At 39.6% G+C, this 18,773-nt stretch overlaps 1 long non-coding RNA gene across 6 annotated transcripts; it reads left to right on the top strand.

Moving 5' to 3' along the window:
• Nucleotides 1-9,789: 9,789 nt before the first annotated feature.
• On the top strand, nucleotides 9,790-18,038 carry LOC131280570 (uncharacterized). Of its 6 annotated transcripts, XR_011650243.1 has the most exons (3): nucleotides 9,790-10,325; nucleotides 15,364-15,468; nucleotides 16,343-18,038. It is a non-coding gene; the product is annotated as an uncharacterized lncRNA (long non-coding RNA). The 6 variants fall into 6 exon arrangements; XR_011650244.1 differs by having other exon boundaries at nucleotides 9,790-15,453; XR_011650239.1 differs by having other exon boundaries at nucleotides 9,790-15,468.
• The last annotated feature ends 735 nt before the right edge of the window (nucleotides 18,039-18,773 follow it).

The raw sequence follows: 18,773 nt of genomic DNA, 5'->3' as shown, positions 1-18,773 counted from the left end.
AAACCTGGGCCTCTGTCCCTTGCAAATTTCCAGCTTGACTCCACTGTGGTCAGAGATATTGTTTTGTATGATTTCAATTTTTCTGAATTCATTCAGCCTTTCTTTGTGGCCTAGCATATGGTCTATCTTGGAGAATGATCCATGTGCGCTTGAGAAGAATGTATATCCTGCTGTGTTTGGGTGTAATGATCTATATATGTCTATTAGTTCCAGCTCCTCTAATATACTGTTCAAATGTTTTGTTTCTTTAGTGATTCTCTTTTGAGATGTTCTGTCCAAGGTAGATAGTGGTGTATTAAAATCCCCCACTATGATTGTAGATGCATCTATTGTTTCACTTAGTTTTTCCAGCGTTTGTCTCACGTACTTAGAGGCACCCTTGTTAGGAGCATAAATATTTATGATTGTTCGATCTTCTTGACAGATTTTCCCTTTCACTAAAATGTAGTATCCTTCTTTGTCTCTCACAATTGTTTCGCATTTAAAGACTATTTTTTCTGATATTAATATAGCTACTCCTGCCTTTTTTTGGTTATTGTTTGCTTGTATGATTGTTTTCCAGCCATTCACTTTCAATCTCCATGCGTCTCTGGGTCTAAGATGTTTCTCTTGTAGACAGCATACAGATGGATCATATTTCCTTATCCAATGTCCCAGTCTGAATCTTTTGATAGGTGAGTTTAATCCGTTGGCATTCAGTGTTATTACTTTCAAGGAATTATTTGTGTTAGCCATATTTTTATTGGATTTGTGTTTGTCATATTTTGTTTGTATTTTTTTTCCCCTTCTAGTTTGTCTTTTTTTGTTGCTCTTATGCTCTCCTCCAACTCTGCCTGTCCTGTTTTTTCCTTTCTTCCTGCAGAACTCCCTTTAGAACTTCTTGAAGGGGAGGTTTCTTGTTGGTATACTCTTTCAGTTTCTGTTTATCTGCGAATATTTTGAACTCTCCATCAAGTTTGAATGTTAGTTTAGCTGGATATAGTATTCTTGGTTGGAAATTTTTTCCTTTAGTACCTTGACTATATCATACCACTGCCTTCTTGCCTCCATGGTTTCAGATGAGAACTCAGCACTTAATCTTATGGAGCTTCCCTTGTATGTGATGGTTTTCTTTTCTCTTGCTGCTTTCAGGATTTTCTCTTTGTGTTGAGCATTGGATAATTTGACGAGTATATGTCTTGCGGTGGGCCTGTTGGGGTTTATGACCAGTGGAGTGTGCTGTGCTTCTTGGATATGTACGTCTGTCTCTTTCAGTAGATTTGGGAAGTTTTCAGCCATTATTTACTGCAACACTCCTTCTGTCCCCTTTCCCTTCTCTTCTCCTTCTGGAATACCTATAATACGTATATTTGAGTGTTTTGCATTGTCATTCAGGTCCCTAAATCCTAGCTGGATTTTTTCTATCTTTTTATCAGCCCCTTCTACTATCTGTTTGATTTCTGATGTACTGTCTTCCACATCACTAATTCTCTGCTCTGCCTCTTCTAGTCTGTTGATATTTGCTGCAAGTGTATTTTTGATTTCTTGAATTGTGGTGTTCATTCCCATCATGTCTGTTATGTTTTTGCGTATGTCTGCAATTTCCCCTCCCAGTGTTGTCTTCATGTTGTTAACCTCTTTCATTACTTCATCAAATTTGTTGGTGATAAATGTTCTTAGATCTTTCATTGCTTGTGTGAAGTTCTGCTCCCCTTCCTGATTTTTAGTTTGTTCATTGGATTCAGCCATGTTTTCCTGATTACTGATTTGGTTTGTCGATTTTTGTTGCTTTCTGGTCATCCTTTTATCTTGACGGGTTTAATCAATTCCTTAGCTTCTTTGTCTAGTTTTGGAGATTAATTAGCTGTTATTTTTGCGTAAGTGTTATATCTTCTTTTTGTCACTTTGTTCTTCTTATTCTAATTTCTTGTTGCTGGTTAAGTTCACTTTAAAGGAAAGTATTAGTGCAGGGAAAGGCAATTGTGTAAGCAAGGAAAAAGTGTAGAGTAGTATTGGTGATATATGTTAACAAAGCAAGAATATGAGATCTGGGAGGATGGAGGTTAGATTCATGTAGATTGTGTAGAGTTATAGCTGTAGGTAGAGTACCTATTATGAGGTAGATGACTGAATATGGGAGGAATATGGTATGAGCTACAAAGCTATTGTTTTCATGAGAGAGGGAAAAAGAAAAGAAAGGTAATAGTTTCAAGAGTGGATACCAGACAGAAAATAAAACAAAGGTATTAGAAATTAAGAGTTAGACACTTTGTGGATCAAAGAACGGGAGGTGGGGGGTGGAATATAGGAGAGACAGTAGATGATAGTGGATATCAAGATGCAGGGGAAGGGGGATAGTGTAGGCAGCCTAAATCAGTTCACACAGAAATGAGGCAGTGGAGGATGGGAAAACCCAGCAAATGTGAGGAGTTCCCTGTAGCACCTATTGTATACTTGAATTAAAATAAAATAAGTGGAAAATGAGGGACAAGAGGGAGAGAGAAAACTGAAAAAGAAAAACTAATAATAATGAAAAAAAGAAAGACGAGAAGAAAGGAAGAAAGAAAAAGAGGGTGGGCCAACGGTGGGGAACAGGTAGGGGGAAGAGAAATACAGGTATACAAGAGCCACAATTGCAACACTATCTACAACAACAACGAAAAAAGCCCTAAATAACTGTATAAAAAAAGGACTTTGGGGGACACGCTAGGAGAAAAGACTAGGGGATAATGCAATATTAGCAATCAGGGCATCAAAAAGAGTAAAAAATAAGATAAAATGAAAATAAAAACAAAACAATATGAACCAATAAAGATAAAACGCAAACATTAAGGTCCAGGGCACTAAAGGGCCCCAGGTAGACCCCAGGGTGTGATGGATTCAGGGGTGGAAAGTCTGAGACACTGAAGACTCAAGAGGTGTGAGTCTGGGGTGTAGACCACCAGAGTCCAGGGGACCCAGACCTGACAACCTCAAATCCAGTCAACAGGAAGCTTAGGAGCCCCGCAGTGCAACACAGCCCTCAGGGATCCCCGTAGCTGGGTGCCAGCCCCACGGGGGAAGCCAGATCCGCAAGCTCTATATTTAATGTCTGAACCCTGCAATTCACCTACTCCTCAGGGTTTCAGCCTTTGGACAGCTCCCACCCTGTGCTCCCACGCAAAGGCCACTTGAGGGTGCCTCTACACTGCAGCCAGTTCAATGACCCAGATCCCAAGCCCCGCTGGGTGGGCTGGGCTTCAGCTGGAAACGCCGAAAACAGACTCCAAAACCGGAAGTCCCAAACTTCGCAAAATATTCCCCAATCGGCTTCCAGACGTGTCCCCCTGCCTCACTGCACCCTGCAACAATCTCCCAATTGTGTCCCCTTATTGTCAAAAATCCAATTCCGTTGCAGATCGGCAGCCGGACCTGTGGGGATGGGGCTCCAGGCGGAAGTGCTACCACCCCTGTCTGCAATCAAAACGTCCCCTGCTTCACAACAAAACACCGTCTGTCTCCCCAAATCGATCTGCAAAGGAGTCCTGTCCCATCAACCCCTCACCAGCCCGCCCAGGACCCGCAAATTCCTCAGCACCGCAGAACCTCCAAAAAAAGGAAAAAAAAACCCTGGCCGCAGTGGCTCCCCGAGCTGCAGCAGTGCCTGATACCGCGGCTCCGCCCACCCAAGGAGGGAACTTTCCGCGCCCAGCTGGGACCTCCGTTTATATATTATAGATGTATTCTCTCTGTTACCTTCCCACTCAATCAACATCCAGACACCTTCCAACCAGCAAAAATCCCCGAAACAGCGCGGTCCCAAAGAGCCTTCAACGCTGCCCAGCCGCCCCCTGCAGAGACACTCCCAGGCAAGTTCACTCAGTCACCATCTTGCCCCAACTCCAACAAGTATTGTTCAAACCTAAAAGTGAAAATATCATGCAGGAAGCTTTGTTAATCAGCACACCAATGCCTTACTGGTTAGCACTTTTCGTATTTTAGGAGGAATGATGAGAACTAGAACAGTGGGCACATTGGGCATGTTTTGTAGCAAATAAGAACAGACAGGGTGCATTCCAGGGAGTATTGTTGTCCTCCCTGGGAAAGCTGGCCACTTTCTCAGGAACTGACACATAAACCTTGGAATGTACCGCCCAGACTGTTTTATTCCTTCCTGAGGAGGCTGGCCACTTCTTCAGGAACTGATGCAGTACTTGCAAGTTGGCATCTATAGAATTGAGTTCATTGATTATGAGCACAATAAAAGGGGCAGTCTCTGGTCAGGCCAGTGGAAGTTCCACCCTGGGAGAGGGTGCTCTGCGCAGATGTTGTTTTCAATCAAGACTCCGGTACTGGCTGCTGATTCAGGGCTTCCCAGCTGTGAGCTAGATGCTGGAGAGCTTTTATGTAAGACTATTCTATTTTTCCGTTATTTTGTGACTCTGATCAATTTAATCTTTTCACTGGTTATGGTATTCTTGTTTCTCAGTCTAATTGTCAGGATAGACTTATTAAACTAGATATGCATATATGTATTTATTTTGTACCCAATTGGGATTCTGGCCGGAGGTGAGCCAGGTATGTCGGTTTGTCCCTGAATTGGTGAACTTGTGAATATATGTATGCATATTGTGAGGGATTAGGATATAGCAGTTGGACCCCTGTTTATAAACAATCTTTCACTTATTTTGTATTCTTTCATTCAACCGGGGTTCACTAATTAGATATGCATATATATATTTATATTACACCCAATCAGAATTCTGGCCAGAGGTGGGCCAGGTATGATGGTGTGTGCCCTGTTTGGTGAGCTTATATCTATAATATATACATCATAAAGGATTATGATATAGCAGTTGGACCCCCTGTTTGTAGACAATCCTTTGCCTATTTTATATTCTCTAAATTATTAACAAAAGTTTAATAAAATAAATAAATATGTCTGTATATTGCCTTCTTATGCTTGAGCTGAGTTATTATATTGATCTCTCTCTCTCCCTCTCTCACTCTCTCTCTATATATATTTATAAATATAACAAAGCATTAGCAAAGATTTTTATCTAGCAGAACACAACACTACAAAAACAGTGAACCCCAAGTTAAACCACAGACTTCAATTAATTGTGCAATTTTTAAAAATGTGCTATCATCAATTGTAACAAATATTCCACACCAATGCAAGGTGTTGGTGGTAGGGTGGTATATGCAAATCCTGGATTTTAGGCATGATTTTTCTGCAAACCCACAACTTCTTGAATAAGAAAAAAAATGAGTGAAAAAGAATATTGTGATCATAGCTAGAACAAAAGAGATAGTATATAAAAACCAACAACTATAAATCACAGACTTTCTCATAAGCAATGCAAATCAGAAGACAATGGAAGGATATCTTTAAAGTGATATAAAAAACCATCAACATAGAACTACATTTTTGGTGAAAATAACTTTCAAAAATGAAATTTACATAGACAGTACACTCCATCTGGTCAGTGCCATTAAATGCAGCTCTAAAACTCGGACAGAGCTCATGAAACAGCTGTTTGAAGGTTTTGAATAATAAAAAAGAGCAGGTGCACTGGGGAAGAAGATGGAGATTGAAAGTATCACTGAATTGAGTAGATCATTTCCCCCCCTCCTGTACAACCTGCTTAGATTCAATTCAGCCCAAATCAAGAAAGTGGCTCTAAGTATAGGCAGAAGAGGCTCCATGAGAAACCCTTTAATCAGGATCAAAAAAAAGGAAAGGAGTCTTCTGGTAATGATGGTGGCAGTATGGGGACCCACAGGAACATAATTTTATTTGGGTGGGGAAGCTGTGGAGGAAATGTCCTAGAGGATGATGAAAACCCCAATGATTTTTTATTAGCTTTATCTTCCGCTATTTGACGTTGGACACAGGCACATTCACAGCCAATATGTAACATAGAGGGATAAACCATAATTAGTCATAGAAGCAATCAATTGACAATGATTTAAATCCAAGAAAAACACTGGCAGTAGAAAGCATGGCCAGTACCTGCTTGACCAAACAACTGGACACCATAACCTTGCTAAGTTGACATGGATGGGGCTCTAGTAATTCAGGTGTCCAACTGAAGCATGGACCAAAAGGGGGCCTACATTACCTGAGGTTGAGATGCCAGAATTGTCCTGGTATAAAGTAGATGAGGGGATCCAAAAGCTTACAGAGAGTGAATTTATCATGTAAGACCTGCTGACTCACTATAGCTATATCCAGAGGATATACCTTTCACGGTACTGTGAGGAATAAATTTGTGAGAGCAGCTCCATCATCCCAGAAGACCTCTGGTTGCTCTTCTCTGTAGGCCAGATATTACCATGGGAAATGCTGTCACTGAACTTGGTCTGTGAAATACAATGGGGAGCAATCAGATTCCAGGTTGGCAGGAATCACTTAAATGCCAAAGCAAAGATGGGTATGGCTACTGTAATGGACAGCAGAGTCAAAGTAGTAATCGGAATTGTCTGACTTGCAGAGACATTGGCTAGTTCTTCATAGGCTACCTGGAAGTGAATAGATGAGCAGTCTACTAAATTATTACTTGACCTGGATAACCAGAAGATTTCTAAATCAAGTGAACAAAATAACTTAAAACATAAAAACAGTCATGGTCCCTCAATCAATACCTAGACTTAAACAGTTTATAGACCCAGAATCCCTTAAATGAAGGGAAGGCCAGGTCCCCCAGGTGAAGGACCCTGTTTATACTGTCAAAAATTTTTATTGTTAATCTTCCTCCTAGCCTTCCCCCAAAAGACCACAACCTTTTACTAGGGTGACTACATTTGGGAAAAGGAAATGATCACACATTTAAACTTTATTAGACACTGATTTAGAACTGAAATTAATGCCAGGCTACTCAAAGTGTCATTTTGGCAGAGTAGGGGCTTTTGGAAATCTGATAATGGAGATTTAGCTCAGGTGTGTCTCCTAATTTTTCCAGTGGGTCCCTGAACACATTCTCTGGGTATTTTCCCAGTTACATAATTCATAATTGGAGAACATGTTAAGAGCATCAGGAAGAATCCCCACTTGGTTCCTTGACTTGTGGAGTGAGGGCCACTATGGTAGGAAAGACCAATAAGAAGCCACTACAATTGTCTCTGCTTAGCAAAATAGCTAACTAAAAGCAATATGTAATTCCCAGAAGGATTGTAAAGATTAGTGCCCTTATCAAGGACTTGAAGGATGCAGGGGTGGTGATTCCCACCACATCCCCATTCGACATTCTTTGGCCTTTGTAGAAAACAAATGGATCTTGGAAGATGACAGCATACTATTGTAAACTTAACAGGATGACTACTTCAATTGCAGCTGCTTTTCCAGATGTGATATCATTGCTCCAGCAAATCAACACATACCCTGACACCTGGTATGCAGCTTTTGATCTGGCAGATGCTTCTAGTCTAGATACCTGTTTGTAAAGTCAACCAGAAGCAACTTTCTTTCAGCTGGCATGGCCAACAATACACCTTCACTGTCTTACCTCAGGGATATATCAACTCTCCAGATCAATGTCATAATGTAGTCCATGGAACTCTTAATCACCTTTCCCTTTTACAAGACATCATGCTGGCCCATTATATTGATGACATTATGTTGATTGGTCCCAGTGAGCAAGAAGTAGCAACTATTCTAGACTTACTGATAAGGTATTTGTATGTCAGAGCATGGAAAATAGTCCAACAAAATTCAGGGACTTCCACCTCAGTGAAATTTCCAGACATTCAGTGATATGGGCATGTTGAGATATCCCTTCTAAGGTGAATGACAAACTGTTGCATTTGGCTCCTCCCACAAGCAAAAAAGGCACAAAGTCTAGTTGGTATCTTTGGTTTTTGAAGCAATGCATTACTCATCTGGGTGTGTTACTCCAGCCCATTTACTGAGTGACCCAAAAATATGCTAGTTTTGAATGGGGACCAGAATAAGAGGAGGTTCTGCAATAGATCCAGGCTGCAATGCAAGCTGTTCAACCACTTGGGCTACATGATCCAGCAGATTCAATTGTGCTGGAAATTTCAGTAGAAAATAGAAATGCTGTTTGGAACCTTTGTTGGGCAGCTGCTGGATTTTGGAGCAAAACCCTGCCATCCTCTGCATGTAACTACTATCCTCTTGTGAAATAACTTTTGGCTTGTTACTGGGCCTTAGTAGAAACTGAATGCTTAACTATGGCCCACCAAATTACTATGAGACTTGAGGTACCCATCATGAACTGGATATTATCTGACCCACAAGCCATAAAGTTGGGCATGCACAGTAGCACTCCATCTTCAAAAGGAGCAGGCCCTGAAGGCATAGTAAATTGCATGAAGAAGTGCCCCAAATGTCCAATACCTCTACTCCTTCCACATAACTTCTCTTTCTCTGGTCTCCTGGGGAGTTTGCTATGATCAGCTGACTGAGGAAGAGAATACTCAGCCTGGTTTACAGACAGACCTGCACAATACACAGTTACCACCCAAAAGTGGGCATCTGCAGTACTACAGCTCTTTTCCAGGACATCCTTGACACAGTGGTGCTCATTTTGCCAGAAATGAGAAATGACTGATTATGCTTTTGTATACTAATTCATGTGCTGTGGCCTATGGTTTGGATGAAACATCAAGGACTTCGAAGAAACATGATTGGAAAATTGGTGACAAGGAGGTGTGAGGAAGAGGTATGTGGTAGACCTTTCTGAAGAGGTGGAAACTATGAGGATATTTGCACCCCATGTTAATACTCATTAGAGGGAGACTTCAGCAGAGGATGATTTTAATAATCAATTAGATGTGATGAACTGTTCTGTAGATATCAGTTGGCCTCTTTCCTCAGCCACTCCTATCATTATTTTATGGGCTCATGAACAAAGTGATTGTGGTTTTAGAGATGAGGATTATGTATGGGCTCAGCAATATAGACATCCACTCACCAAGGCTGACCTGGCTACACCCACTACTAATGCCCAGTCACTCATTAGCAAAGACCAACACTCAGTGCCTGGTAGGACTCTATTCTCTGAGATGGTCCATCTGCTACCTGACGGGAAGTTGATGACATTGGACCACTTCCATCATGGAAGGCACAGTATTTTGTTCTTCTTGAATTGATGCATACACCAGATACAGAGTTTTCTTTCTCACACACTATGCTGCTGCCAAAACTACCCTTCATGAACTTCCAGAATGCCTTATCCACCACCGTGGTATTCCGCATAGCATTGCCTCTGATCAAGGTACCAACTTCACAGCAAATGAAGTGCGGAAATGGGCTCATACTCATGGAATTAACTGATCTTACCACATTCCCAATTATCCCAAAGCAGCTGGATTGATAGAAGGGTGAAATGGCTTTTTGAAGACTCAGTCATGACACCAACTGGATAGCAATACCTTGCAAGGATGGAGCAATGTTTTACAGGAGACTATATATGTTCTAAATCAGTTTCTACTCTTTGGTGATGTTTTTCTCATAGCCAGGATTCATTGTTCCAGGAATCAAGGGGTGGAAATGGAAGTGGCACTAATCACTATTATCCTCAGTGATCGACTAGAAAAAAATTTGTTGACTGCCCCCACAACTTTAAGCTCTGCTGGCCTACAGATTCTTAGTTCCAAAGGAGGAATGTTTCCTCCAGAAGATGTAAGAATGATTCCATTGAACTGGAAGTTAAGACTGATACTGGGCCACTTTGGGTTCCTCACACCTCTGAATTAACAGACTAAGAAGGGAATTACTGACCTGGATGGGGTGATTGATCCTGGTTATCAAGGGGAAATAGGATTGCTATGCACAATGGAGAAAGAAGAGTTTAGTTGTGTGGGAAACAAAGGCATGTTGTTTCCATGGAAGCAAGTTACTTCTTTGACCACTGAGTCAAGCTGTCCCTTATGATTATCGGTGCGGAGCACAATCTTGGCTGGGTCAGCACACCTGCAGGCAGAACAATACCTATAGAACAGAACAACCTGAGTAACAGGATTTATGAGTATAGTTACTGATTTTTATAATAATAGTTCCAGTAAAGTTTGTTGGGTTTCATCAATCACTAGTTAATATAGAATGAGGTAAGGGTAATAGGTAACTTGATTTTGTGCTGAATGTCACGTAGGTTAGGGGTGTATATACTAGCCCCTCGACTCAATAAAGGGTCTGATGAGCTTGAGAAATCAATGCTCTCAGATCCCCTGAACCCAATCTTTCTTTGTCTTTCATTCCTGATACCTCGGGTCACCGATAAAGACTCCGACAGGTGGCGCCCAGATGTGGAGCTCGAGGCAGAGGATTCATCAAGACATGGCAGCATAGGATCTTCCACCTCTGGATTGGGAAAACGGAAAGCTGAAAAGCCTTTTTTAAGGTAAGGAGCGTCAAAATTAATTAACCCGGGTAGATTGCTGCTTCATATTATTAAGTTTTGCTTTCCGTTAGCATCAGGGTATGGGTAATCAACCAGGATGCTTGGAAGAATATTCACAGGTTTTGAAAACACTGTTGCACAGTGTAGGCGTCACAGTTAAGACTGCAGATTTGTTAGAATTGTTTGCTTTGTTTCAAAAGCATTGTTATTGGTTTCAACCACAAGGAAAGAATTTGATGAATGTTAAGCAGTGGAGGCAAGTAATGAAAGAATTGTGGAGAGCATATCAGAAAGGAGAGAATATACCTGTATCAGTTTGGGCCTTAGGACAGCATATTGCTGCTGCATTAGATCCTTTGCAGTCTGACGAAGAGGAAGAGATTGTTCTTTTCTCAAGGGAGGAAATGGCTATGAGTGATACAGGTAAAGATAGGAACTTGGAGGAGGATCAGGAAGAAGAGGAGTTATTTGAAGTTAAAGGCACAAATCCGTTCTTAACTAAATCCATGTCGGAGCTAAATATTTCTAAGGTAAACATATATCCTAATTTGACTCATGAGGTTCCTTCTGCACCTCCGGAACCTGGAAAAGTACCTAGTGGACTTTTCTCTACAGACCTGCCTTATGTTTGTAGCAGCTTTAAGCCAAATCCTGTGCCTGTTACTCCATTAATGAGATGTCTTTTATTGGGATCTAGTCAAGGTGAGCCTCTGGCTATGCAAGCTGTAGCAGCTTTTCCTGTAACTATTCAACAAATTCCTCCTGATGCTCAAAACCCATAAGGGGGAATTTATGCTCATCATGAGCCTCTTTCTTTTAAAGTATTGAAGGACATAAAACAGGCATGTACTCAATATGGCACTCAGAGTCATTATACTATTGGATTGGTGGAAGGACTTGCAAATACCTACAGGTTAATACCTTGGGATTGGGACATGCTGACTAAAACAGTATTGAGTGCTGCTGAGTTCTTACAATTTAAGACTTGGTGGACTGATGAAGCTGCTATGAGAGAACGATTAAATAGGGCTCAAAATCCACCTGTTAATATTACCGCTGAACAATTGCTAGGCTCTGGAGCTTGGACAGGTATTGAGAGGCAGCTTCATTATGAAGATCAAGCTGTTAATCAAGTGAGGCAGTCATACTTGGCTGCATGGAGAAGGATTACAGCTCCAGGAAAGCCTACGCAGTCTTTTGCTAAAGTGATTCAAGGTGTTAATGAAACTTATGTGGAATTTATTGCCAGACTGACTGATATGTTTACTAAGACTATTGAAATTCCTGAAGCTAGAGAGTTAATCTTGCTAACGCTCGCTTTTGATCAAGCTAACAGTGAGTGTAAGAAAGCTATCCCGCCTATTAAGGCCACAGGTGGGTCTGTCCTTGATTATATAAAAGCTTGCCAGGACATTGGTTCAACCACCCACCAGATGGCAGTGTTAGCTTCAGCTATGAGAGGAGGAAATAACCCGAAAAAGAAAGGGAATTGTTTTAAGTGTGGAAAATTTGGACATTTTCAAAAGAATTGTCGGTCCTATGTTAATCAAGCAGGTAAAGGACCTCATACTCCATCAAAAATTTGTCCAGTGTGCCATAAAGGATATCATTGGGCTAATGAATGTAGATCAAAAATAGACTGGAAAGGCACACCCTTAAAATCGGGAAACTGCTTTGCCGGCCTAGCTCAGGGCCCTCAGACAAAAAATATGAGCCTGGCCGACCAATTTCCTGTCAGCAGCGGTCAGTATCTTTCATCCCAGTCTCAGAGTTAAGAGTGGCTACTCAAGGTAGTGCTGCTGTTGATCTTCCATCTACTGAGACTAAATTGATAACTTCAGAGGGAGGCATTCAAACAATTTCTACAGGAGTAAAAGGGCCTTTAGCTAACAATACAGTAGGCATTGTAGTTGGAAGAAGTAGTTTAACCATGAAGGGATTGTTGGTGCAAGTAGGAATTATAGATAGTGATTTTACAGAGGAAATAAAAATAATGGTTCAAGCTGTTAATTCTATTCAAATACAAAAAGGACAAGGAATTGCTCAATTATTACTGCTTCCTTATAATAAACCAGTGACTCTTCCTTTTAAAAGGAAAGGGGGATTAGGATCAACTGGAAAAAATATGTATTGGCAAACTTTTGTAAATGATGATAGACCTGAAACTACAATTACAATTAATGGAAAAGTGTTCTTTGGCTTAATAGATACAGGAGCAGACGTATCTATTACAGCTAAACGTTATTGGCCTCAATCCTGGACTTTGCAGAAAGTACCTACAGTTTTTACTGGAGTTGGTACAATGACTGATGTCTATCAAAGCACTAATATTTTTGATGTTTTAGGCCCTGATGGACAAAAATCTACTTTACAACCTTATGTGGCCGATGTGGGAATTAATTTATGGGGCCGTGATTTGTTAAGTCAATGGGGTGCTTTCATTCATATTCCTACCTTATCGGAGCAGGCTAAAACATTATATATGGATATGCAATGTAATACTAGAAGGAAAGGAGATAGGAGGGGAATTGGATTTCCTTCCAGTTCATCGGATCCTGAACGAGCCAATTTATCTTAGGGGCCATTGAAAGAAAGGGCAGTCCCATACCAATTACTTGGCTTACTGAAACACCAGTATGGATAGATCAATGGCCCCTAACATTAGAAAAATTAAATGCCCTACATAGTTTGGTTAAAGAACAGTTGGAGCAAAAGCATATAGAACTTTCTAATAGTCCTTGGAACTCTCCGGTATTTGTTATTAAAAAGACATCTGGAAAATGGAGACTCCTGATGGATTTAAGAGCCATAAATAAAGTTATGAGTCCTATGGGAGCACTACAACCACGAGTTCCACAACCATCAATGATTCCAAAAGATTGGTCTCTTATTATAATTGATTTGAAAGATTGTTTTTTCACTATTCCTTTACATCCTGCTGATAAGGTAAAGTTTGCTTTCTCTGTGCCTTCATTTAATAATCAGGCACTATGCAAAGATATCAATGGTGTGTTTTACCTCAGGGTATGATGAGTAGTCCAATCATGTGTCAATTATTTGTACACCAACCTCTTCAAAAGTTACGTGATCAATTTCCTGAAGCAATGATTATTCATTATATGGATGATATATTATTTGCTCATGCCTCTGATGAAAAATTACAACAATTATTTGTTATGGCAGAAAAAACTTTACCAGAATATGGGTTACAAATAGCCCCTGAAAAAATTCAGAAAGAAGCTCTATTCTCTTACTTAGGCATGAAATTGTCTGAAGGGTGTATCACACCTCAAAAGGTGCAAATTTGTAGAGATAAATTAAATACTCTTAATGATTTTCAAAAACTTTTAGGAGACATTAATTGGATTAGACCTATGTTAGGAATTCCTAATTATATGTTAACTCATTTATTCCAAACTCTGCAGGGGGATTCAGACCTTACTAGTGCACGCTCTTTATCTGTGGAAGCTGAACGAGAATTAAATTTAATAGAGGAAAGAATTTCACAAGGACAGTTGACACAAATTGACCCTGGAAAAATTGTAGATTTAATTATATTTTCACTGTGCAATCTCCCACAGCTTTACTGTGGCAGGAGGGAGTTTTGGAGTGGATTTTCCTACCTAATAATAAACAAAAGAGACTACAAACCTATTTACAAAAAATCATCAATATATTGGCAAAAGGACGTGTGCGCTTAATGCAACTTAAAGGGTCTGACCCTGATCGCATTATGTGTGAATTATCACAGGAAGAAATTCATCATCTATATGTAACCAACCCTCAATGGCAGGTAGCTATCAGTGACTTTCAAGGTGTTATTGATAATCATTTTCCTACTTCAAAATTACTTTCTTACAAAAAACTACTTGGATATTAACTAAGATTATAAAATCTCTACCTTTAGAAAATGCATGTACAGTGTTTACTGATGGCAGTAGTAATGGGAAAGCAGCATTTGTTAGCAAAGGAAAAGAACAGGCTTGGCAGACTCCATTCACGTCTGCTCAGCGTACTGAACTTGCTGCCATCATTAAGGTGTTAATAATATTTAAGGAACCTTTGAATATTGTTTCTGATTCTGAATATGTATGTCTTACTGTTAAGCATATTGAAACGGCTCATATCTTTGTCACTGATGAATTATCTCAACTTTTTGCTGATTTGCAACATCTCATTAGATTAAGACAGCATCCTATTTACATTACACATATACATTCTCATACATCTTTGCCTGGTCCTATGACAGCAAGTAATGCTCGAGCTGATTTATTAGTGGGGTGTTTACAAAGTGCTTGTGATTACCATGCTTTAACTCACATTAATGCTAAAGGCCTGCAAAATAAATATCAAAAGCTTACTAGACTACAAGCGCAGGAAATTAATTCGTACTTGTCCCACCTGTGGACCACTGACAGCAGTGCCTTTTCAGGCTGGAACTAATCCCAGAGGCCTGACTCCGAATCAGTTATGGCAGATGGATGTTACTCACATTCCATCCTTTGGTAAACTACAATATGTTCATGTTTGTATTGACACTTATTCTCATTTCATGTGTGCTACTGCTCAATGTGGGGAACGATTTCATCATGTTTGCTCACATCTCTGGTCTGCTTTTGCTGTGATGGGATGCCCTCTAAAAATTAAAACTGATAATGGACCCTCTTACATTAGTAAATCCTTTGCTTCCTTTTGTGGGAAATATGCTATTGAACATGTTACCGGCATTCCCCATAATCCTACCGGTCAAGCTATTGTTGAAAGATGCCATCATACTCTCAAGACTATGCTTTTAAAACAAAAAGGGGGAGATGATGGTATGATATCACCTAAAGATCAATTTGCTAAAGCATTATTTACCTTAAATTTTCTTAACATTTATGATTCTATGACACTGGCTGAATGTCATTTTGGATGTTCTCAAAAATCCACAGAAATACTGAGAATCAACCAGTATTTTGGAAAGATGTTTTAAGTAATGAATGGAAGAAAGGCAGGGTTAGAGTATGGGGGCGAGGCTATGCTCTTATCATTTCAGAAAATGGAGAAGAAAACTGGCTTCCGGCAAAAAGGATTAAACCTAGGACTGAAGAAGTGGAGTCTTCTACACATATGGATCCTACTGATAGTGAAACCGGCAATGGTAATGGTAATTACACATATTGGGCTTATATCCCTAATCCCCCATTACTTCAAGTGTTAACCTGGAAAGATCCTTCTTTTCCTGTCTATTTAAATAAAACTATTATATTTCCTGGACCCGTGGATGATAGGTTACCACTTAAGCCACGAGAAGAAGGACAAAAGATTTATAATCTCCTTCTTCCATTTGATTTCTGACCTCTTTGCATGGGCAATAGCCCACCATGTATGGCTGTGAAAAATAGAACTATGATCAATTTTAGCCGTAATAATACTAAATCTTTGGTAACTTTATTCCCATCCTATCAATACCAAGAAAAAAGTATACAAGTTATAGTTGTCCTAAGAGGAATGCTGGTGATATGCAAAGATGGTATGAATGCCATATGGGAAGAGGATCTGTCATTTTTAATGATTCCTATGGAATAGTTTGGGAAAGTACCCCTATGGGGAATCCCAACAAATATAAGGGCAGATTTATTTGGTATGGTATAAATAGCATGGGACAACAAATTAGTAATATGCAGTATCCCTTTCATGATTCCCTTGATTTGGATGAAAAAATAATTTTTACCAAAAATAATAGTGATTGGAAAAATATAGGGAAATGAGTTCCTTTTCCATGGTGCAATAGCACTGGAATCCATGATCAAAATCAAATATGGAAAGTCTTCTTAGGAGTGGCATCTACTTCTGAATGGAAAGGTAATAAAAGTATGGTTGGACAATATTTACAATTAGATCAAATTCATCATTTTCAATCATGTGTCAGAGATCCATATGTGTTTGTGGTAGGGAAGGCTACCATTACTGAAAATGCTTTGTTCTATAAGGATGGCACTTTGTATACTTCCTTGTCTGAGAATATTTTACAGAATGGAGATATTATCACCATGGCTCACTGAAGACGAGGAGTGTGGATCCTGGTGAAAATGAATCGGATGTGGCAGTCATCACCTGAAAGTCATCTTCTTTTCCACCTGGCTCAAGGACTGTTGAAACGATCTAAGAGATTTTTGGGACTTCTCATAGCTGGCATTCTTGGCTTCATTGGTGTCATCACTGCTGCTGCTACTGCTGCTGCTGCATTGCATGAGACAGTGCAGACACAGCAAAACGTGCATGATTGGCACAAGAATGCAAGTGACTTATGGCATAGTCAGGAGCACATTGATGAAGGACTTAATAACAGAGTTAGTGATTTGGAATCTGCTGTTTTACACTTAGGAGACCAAGTTTATAATTTGAATTTGTTAAGAGGATTGAAATGTGATTGGAATGAAAGTAATTTTTGTATTACTCCTTTGGATTATAACATTTCTATGTTTCAATGGAATAAGATCAGAAATCATTTGTTAGGACACAAAGGAAATATGTCATTAGAAATTGAGGAATTGCAGAAAAAGATTTTAGAAATGTCTCATAATCAGATATATGTAGATAATGATAAGGACATCTTTAATGATTTGATTTCACATTTAAATAAGTTTAATCCTGTTGATTGGTGGAAATCTCAGCATTTCTTATCTGCCTTAGGAATAGGGATATGTGTATTAATCCTGTTGCTCATGGTTGTCACTTGCCTGGGAAAAGGTGTTTGCCAGAGATTGCACTGTGTGGACACAATGGGACAAGCAAACAACATAGTACTTGCTAAAACTCTACAATAGTACCCCGAAGTCAGTGCGCTTGGCTGGTAGTCAGTGATGGGTAAGACCCCCTGGGGGGCAACCTAAGACAGGCACAGTCACCCTGACTAAAACAAAAAGGGGGAAATGTGGGAAACAAAGGCATGTTGTTTCCATGGAAGCAAGTTACTTCTTTGACCACTGAGTCAAGCTGTCCCTTATGATTATTGGTGTGGAGCACAATCTTGGCTGGGTCAGCACACCTGCAGGCAGAACAATACCTATAGAACAGAACAACCTGAGTAACAGGATTTATGAGTATAGTTACTGATTTTTATAATAATAGTTCCAGTAAAGTTTGTTGGGTTTCATCAATCACTAGTTAATATAGAATGAGGTAAGGGTAATAGGTAACTTGATTTTGTGCTGAATGTCACGTAGGTTAGGGGTATATATACTAGCCCCTCGACTCAATAAAGGGTCTGATGAGCTTGAGAAATCAATGCTCTTAGATCCCCTGAACCCAATCTTTGTCTTTCATTCCCGATACCTCGGGTCACCGATAAAGACTCCGACAAGTTGGAATACAGGAGATTCATTAGAATATATGCTAGTACTACCAGGCCCTGTAGTTAAAGTCAAAGGAGAATTTCAACAACCCAATCTAAGCAAGACTACTAATAACCCAGACCCCGCAGGAATGGAGGTTAGCATCATCCCATCAGGCAAAGAACCAAGACCAGCTGAGGTACTTGCTGAGAGTAGAAGGAATATGGAATGGGTGGTGGAAGTAGATAATTATACAAATGAGCAATGTCCACATGACAAGTTGCAGAAAAAGGGCTATAATGGTTATGAGCATTTCTTCCTTGTTCTGTTATGAATATGTCTATATATATGTCTATATATATATACACACACATAAAGCAAATATCTTTGTTTTCTCCTCTGTTTCTTCCCTTTGTCATTATAACATAAGTTGTATTAACTATGTCATAGTATTTAAATTACAGTATATCAAGTTTAAGACTTTCATGTAACCTATATCTTCTTTAAAAATAAGAGAAAATTGTCAGAAGAAAAAAGAAGAGTGAATATGACTCAGGGATTAACATCATCTTCTGGGGAAAGAGTTAATGCTTTTCGAGTTATACACAGGACAGCTGAATTATGTTAGATAAATGTATGACTGCCATTGTTTTCATTCAGAAATTAAGTATGGTCTAAGGAGATGTGTATGGGTGCTAATTTGAGAAGGGATGGACTGTGATGATTAATATAGCCAAGCAAGCGTTGTTCCATATTGATACCATCAGGGTATTTCTTGGGCTTAAATAATCAGCAAGTTGATTGCATCTATGGCTGATTACATCTACAATCAACAAAGGGGACTACCTTCAGCAATAAGTGAAACCTTATACAATCAATTGTAAGCCTTACAAGGAGAATTGATGATTTCAGCAGTGAGAAAGAAGAATTTCTATTTCTACAGCTTTCTGGAGAATTTTTCAAAACCTTAATTAGAGTTCCCAATTTGTGGCCTGACCTACAGAATTAGGATTTGTTCATCTCCACAGTAGCATGAGCCAGTTCCTAACAATAAATCTCATAGTATTTACACACACACATACACACATATATATAAATCCTGTTGGTTTTGTTTCACTGGAGAATACTG

This window comes from Dasypus novemcinctus, chromosome 12 (assembly GCF_030445035.2).
Source record: "Dasypus novemcinctus isolate mDasNov1 chromosome 12, mDasNov1.1.hap2, whole genome shotgun sequence".
NCBI lineage: Eukaryota > Metazoa > Chordata > Mammalia > Cingulata > Dasypodidae > Dasypus > Dasypus novemcinctus.
The sequence above is the reverse complement of the archived record's forward strand: the minus strand, read 5'-3'. Positions and strand labels throughout refer to the sequence as shown.